Raw genomic sequence first — 5,535 nt, forward strand, 5'->3', positions numbered from 1 at the left:
ATATATAAAGGATAGAGACTCCCTGCGAGGAGCATCGTGTCTTATTTTGTAATCGAGCTCAGCTCTATTGGAGGTTTCCCCCTCAAAGAGGCAAGTGAACATTGCTTTCTGAATAATAAAAGAATTGTTGTTGTTTCTCACTATTACATGTTCTGGGTATATTTCTTTGCATATTTTGTATTCTGGTATCGTCTTACAGGTTAAGAGCATAACAAGTGGTATCAGAGCTCTTTCCAGGGCCGGTGGGATCTCCATTTCTTAGCAAAAAAAAAATTTGGCTAGAGACGTGTTCCGGCGTCTTTAAACCACGGGATCTGTCGTTGAGCACATAAACCTGCGGATTTGGGGAGGCATGCACGCAGGAAATACAAGAGGTGGTCACGCTTGTTGGACTCCCTTGTAACCCCTATGGGTACCCCTTCGAGTAGTAGCGCATTAGACAAAACCACACACAGACTGTCTTCCAAGTACCCTATGGGTATATCGGAAGCCCCTTAGCTCCTTTGAAACCTCGCCATAGATAAACCATCAGCCGTCTTGCTACTACAGTACACCGAGAACATCACTCGGAGAGATTACTCGCCCGTACGATAGGGTAGTCGGGTTGTACGGCTAAGGGTATGGTTGATCCTCCTTAGTTAGAGCCCTTAAACATTGGGTCGAGTACTACTGTCAGACCCTTATGTATATTGTGATCTGTAGCACCTGACACTCCTCAAGACCATAGTTCCCTTTTCTATCTCAGGATCACGCATAATCTCTGCCAGATTAGATCTCGCAAGTGGGGTTGCAGCAACAGCAGACATCAGTCCCGCAGTTCCGAGTTAGCAGACCAGCCTTTCCGATCTATTAGATCCACAGTAGCAATTGGTGCCGCCGCTCAGAGCTATCCGATCAGCCATTCAGATCTCTCAGATCCACCAGATCTGAGTAGTTGTGTGGGGTTCCTATACCGAGGCATGATTTTCGCGGGACTTTTGGCAGCATTGACATTTTGGGGATTCGGCTACTGCAGTATTCCTAAGCAAGGAGTAAAACTTCGTTAGGAGTTTTAAAAAAAAAAGTATGAGACCCCCCGAGGCGCTTATTGGTGATCTAACCCATAACAATCAGGACGACGAGCTGAGCAAGGTGGTACCATTCAATTTTTAGTGAAAAAAATTCGGGCGGTCCCAAATTTCAAGTACATCGGATCGGTGCTTGGTAGAAACTAGAGCTCAAGCTATGGCCAATGAGAAGATTAACAAACTTGAACAATCCTTGCAAGCCATCCAAGCTCAGCTTGACAAACTAACTGACACACTCTCTAAGGGCAAGGAGGAAGCCCGCGAGGAGGCATATATTGGCAATGGACACAGTGAGGGTGAGTCTAGCCGCTCTCTTCACCTCTGGGGCACCCACCAACAATTCCGTCAGCGACCTCCCAAGCTGGATATGCATAAATTTTATGGTTCTCACCTAGTCGCATGGATAGCACAAATGGAGTAGTATTTCAATTTGAATAAAATCTTAGATAATGAGACTCAGCTTATGGTGGGGAGCATGTACTTGCAAAATGAAAGATGGCAATGGTGGGAATGGCATCAACGTTGCAATGGAAGTTTTATGACTTGGGCCACCTTCAAAAAAGCTCTTACAGAGCGCTTTGATCAGGAATCTTCTTTTTTGGGTCATCTCACTAAGCTCCGACAGACTAGCACAGTGGATGAATATGTTACAGCCTTTGAAGCCTTAGCTTTCCGCACTAAGGATCTCTCAGATCCGTTCTACACGGAATGTTTTATCCGCGGTCTTAAAGAGGCCATACAAGCCCACGTCCGACTACACCACCCTCCCACATGGTCGGAGGCTTGCAAGGTATCTCGTAATGTGGAACGTGCGTTAGCATCCAAGTCCATTTGCCTAAATTTCACCGCCAAGGGTCGCCCCCCATAGGTTCACAGCACGAATCAAACACTTAAGGTTCAAAAGGTGTCACCTGCAGAAATGGCCGAAAGAAGAAAGCAGGGATTATGTTACTACTGTGATGAAAAATACTCCCCAGGTCATAAATGCAAGGAGCCTAAATTTTTTCAAATTGATGCCACTGATTACAGCTCATCGGAGGAAGCCCCACCACTTGAGGAACCGGAGGAGGTAGAAGAGGACAACCAGAAGGACAATGTCCCTGACGAACCAGTTATTTCGCTACATGCTTTGGCAAGGATTTCTTCACCTCAAACTCTCAAAATCAGAGGTTTTATTAAACATCGCCCAGTAGTAGTCTTGATTGATAGTGGAAGTACACATAATTTCATCCATCAAAAAGTCACGGAAGCAGTGCATTGTTTTGTACGAGAAGTTTCTAACTTCCTAGTCCAAATTGCGGATGGGGAAAAAATGAAATGTGAAGGCCGCTGTGAAAATGTCAAACTTCAAATGGGGGATTATCAGTTGAAGACCGACATGTTTTCCATACACATGGGAGGGTGCGACATTGTCCTCGGTGCTGAATGGCTTCACACTCTTGGGCCAATCACAATGGATTTCCAGGATTTATATATGAGCTTTAAGCAGAACAACTCCACACATACCCTCCGTGGACTCCAGGCGGGAGCTCCCTCTATCATCAACTCACATAGGATGGAAAAATTGCTAAAAAAGGGCCATCATGGAGTTATAGCTCAATTTAATGCCATCTAGGCTGTCGAACCCAATTCTCTGCCAGTTCATCCTGAGATGCAACAGATTTTAAATAACCATCTGCCAATCTTTGACAAGCCTCATGAGCTTCCACCCTCACGAGGGGAACATGATCATAGCATCACCTTGGTTCCAGGGGCCCAACCACCAAATGTGCACCCATACAGATATTCATTCACCCAAAAGAATGAAATAGAAAAAATAATCAAGGAACTTTTGGAAGAAGGTGTCATTCGTCCCAGCATTAATCCTTATTCATCACCGGTGGTCATGGTGCTCAAGAAAGATGGGGAATGGCGGATGTGTCCAGACTTTAGGGCCCTCAATAAGTTGATAGTCAAAGATAAATTTCCCATCCCGGTTGTTGATGATTTGCTTGATGAACTCAATGGGGCTCAATTCTTCACTAAGTTGGATCTTCGCTCAGGCTACCACCAAATTCGCATGAAGGAAGTTGACATTCCAAAGACTGCTTTCAGAACTCATGAAGGCCATTATGAGTTCCTGGTCATGCCATTCGGTCTTTGTAATGCCCCATCTACTTTTCAGAGCCTTATGAACCACCTTCTCAAACCATATCTCAGGAAAATTTTCCTTGTCTTCTTCGATGACATCCTCATCTATAGTTGCACTTGGGCTGCACATCTTGAGCATGTAGATCTGCTCTTGCAATTGCTCCGCAAGCATAAATTATTTGTTAAGGTGTCCAAATGTTCTTTTGGCATGGAAGAAGTTGAGTATTTGGGCCACATTGTGGGGCGTGAAGGTGTCAAGGTGGACCCCAAAAAGATCCAGGCAATGCAGAATTGGCCTCAACCTAAGACCTTGAAGAGCCTGAGAGGATTTTTGGGTCTCACAGGCTATTATCGCAAATTTGTCTACAATTATGGTCACATTGCGAAGCCCCTCACTCAACTCCTCAAGAAAAAATCATTCTTCTGGAATGATGATGCACAATAGGCATTTACAGCTCTCAAAAATGCCATGTGTTCCACTCCAGTCTTAGCACTACCTGATTTCACCAAATCTTTTTTCATTGAACATGATGCTTTAGGTACGGGTATTGGGGTGGTCTTAATGCAGGAAGGTCGACCCTTGGCCTTCACAAGCCAACAACTAAGTGGGAGGAATCTGGGACAATCTACCTATGAGTAGGAAATGATGGCCATCTCACATGCAGTAGATACCTAGCGACCTTACTTACTGGGGCAACATTTCCAAATCCGCACAGACCATCACAGTCTTAAATATTTTTTGGAGCAACGCCTATCCTACCCACAACAAAATAAATGGCTCGCGAAAATGCTGGGATATGATTATGAGATCATTTACAAGAAAGGGCGTGAAAATAGTGTAGAAGATGCATTATCTCGCCAATTAGAGGAGGAAAGTACCCTGCTCGCAATTTCCCTTCCCATTCTAGAATGGATTGAAGAGGCTCGCAGGGAATGGTTTTCACATCCATGGCTCTCCCAACTCATTACTCAATTACAGACGGATCCAAATTCCACCAAGGTCTACTCGTGGCAGGATGATATTCTTCGCTACAAGGATAGAGTCGTAATATCACCAACATCCACCCTCAAAAGCCGCATTTTGGTAGAATTGCACTCATCCCCCATTGCAGTACATTCAGGCTTTCAGAAGACATATGCTCGCACTAGAAGATCATTTTTTTGGACAGGCATGAAAAAGGACATCCTTACTTTTGTAGTGGAATACGATGTCTGTCAACACCACAAAGGGGAGACAGTCAAAGCACCAGGCGCATTACAACCATTGCCCATCCCGGCATCTATATGGATAGAGGTTTCTATGGATTTCATTACAGGTCTTCCAAAGTCAGGAAACAAGTCAGTCGTCATGGTGGTTGTGGACCAACTTTCTAAGTATGCTCATTTCTGCGCCCTACCCCATCCGTGTACACCAACTTTGGTCACTCAATCTTTCATGGATCAGATATTCAAATTGCATGGCATGCCCACTTCTATTGTGTCTGATCATGACCTGATCTTCACTAGTAATTTTTGGCAGGAACTCTTCAGGCTAGAAGGCACCCAACTAAAACTCAGTACTTCCTATCATCCACAAACGGATGGTCAAATTGAAGCCGTCAAAAAATGTCTCGAAACCTACCTTAGGTGTTTCACTTCAGAAAAGCAACATCTATGGGTACAGTGGTTGCCTCTAGCTGAATGGTGGTATAACACCAACTATCATGCCACCACCAAAGTGACTCCCTATGAAGCAATTTATGGTCAATTCCCTCCTTCCCCTGCTTCTTATATCAATGGGTGCTCAAAGGTACAAGCAGTGGATCAACTCCTACAAAACCGCACAACCATGCTCGCCCATCTTAGAGAGAATCTTCATCAAGCTCAAAACCGCATGAAGCAACAGGTAGATCAGCATCGCTCAGAGCGCCAATTTCAAGAAGGGGATCAGGTATTTTTGAGGCTGCAACCATATAAGCAAACTTCACTCAAAGACAAGGGTTGTCATAAAATATCTCCAAAATTCTACGGACCATATCAAGTACTTCAGCGCATTGGAGAAGTGGCCTACAAGCTAGCTTTGCCACCCACTACAAAAATCCATCCAGTTTTCCATGTCTCATGCCTCAAGAAAGTGATTGGGAACAATTGCAGAATTCAAACCATTCTACCTGAATTGGATGAATAAGGGTCAATCTGGCTCCAACCTGAACAAGTCCTAGACACATGAGAACGGCATCTTCGTGGCCACATGATCAGGGAAGTCCTTGTCAAGTGGAAAGACACCTCACCGGAAGATGCAACCTAGGAACCAGCCACTATTCTTCAGCAATTTCCGCAGCTTCAGCCTTGAGGACAA

Source organism: Pinus tabuliformis, chromosome 9 (assembly GCF_031772625.1).
Source record: "Pinus tabuliformis cultivar Carrire ecotype Pingquan chromosome 9, CPIR1, whole genome shotgun sequence".
NCBI lineage: Eukaryota > Viridiplantae > Streptophyta > Pinopsida > Pinales > Pinaceae > Pinus > Pinus tabuliformis.